At 16.1% G+C, this 1024-nt stretch overlaps 1 non-coding gene across 1 annotated transcript; it reads right to left on the reverse strand.

Moving 5' to 3' along the window:
* Positions 1-505: 505 nt before the first annotated feature.
* On the reverse strand, positions 506-661 carry LOC123304702. Its single transcript, XR_006536697.1, has one exon. It is a non-coding gene; the product is annotated as a 5.8S ribosomal RNA (ribosomal RNA).
* Positions 662-1024: the final 363 nt, after the last annotated feature.

Here is a 1024-nt window from a genome sequence, read left to right on the forward strand (position 1 = left end):
TATATTTATCTAAAGAGAAGAAAATAAAAAATAAATAATTATATATATTAATTTTTTTCGAGTATATTGAAAATTTTATTACAAATAAAATATTCCATAACAAAATATTAATATATAATATTTTTGTTTATTCTTCTTTATTTAATATTTTAAAAATATATTATTAATATCATTTATTATTAATATTATTATTAACATAAAGTTTTATAATATTATATATAAATGATAAAAAATAATATTGATATATTAATTTAAAAATGTCGACAAATAATAAAAAATATATAAATTTTAAATGCTATTAAAAACATTTTATATTTATTTTTTTCTTATATTTGGCGTAAAACATTCATATATAAATAATTTTACATTTCTTTTATAAAAATTTTATTTATCAATTTAATTAAATATGAAAAAATAAATTTTCTTTTTTAATTATTGATAAATTTCTTTTTCATAAAAAAAATTTTATGTAAAATAATCTTTTATTATATTAATATAATGTATACGACCCTCAGCCAGATGTGGTCCGGGAACAGTATCCAAGGACCGCAATGTGCGTTCGAAATGTCAATGTTCATAGTGTCCTGCAGTTCACAAGTTGACGCGCAATTAGCTGCGTTCTTCATCGACCCACGAGCCAAGTGATCCACCGTCCAGGGTAATCTTTTTAAATTTTAAATGTAAGTATTATTATTAATAATAATCTTTATTTTTAATATAAAAAATAAAATTATTAATTTATATATCTTTATAAATTCTTTTAAAATAAAAAAATTTTTCTAGAATATAAATTATATATTTTATTTTAAATATATATATATATAATTAAAGATATTATGGTATTAATAAATATATACATAACATTTTTGATATTTTTGTTAGTGCTAGCTAGATATAATAATTAATATTTGGTATATTTTATAGAAATGTATTTATTTTTTTTTTATAAATTATTTTCTACATAAAAATATATATAATATTAATATGGTACAAAACAAATGGGTTTGTTTTTTAACATAATAAC

This window comes from Chrysoperla carnea, assembly GCF_905475395.1.
Source record: "Chrysoperla carnea chromosome X unlocalized genomic scaffold, inChrCarn1.1 SUPER_X_unloc_81, whole genome shotgun sequence".
Classification (NCBI taxonomy): Eukaryota; Metazoa; Arthropoda; class Insecta; order Neuroptera; family Chrysopidae; genus Chrysoperla; species Chrysoperla carnea.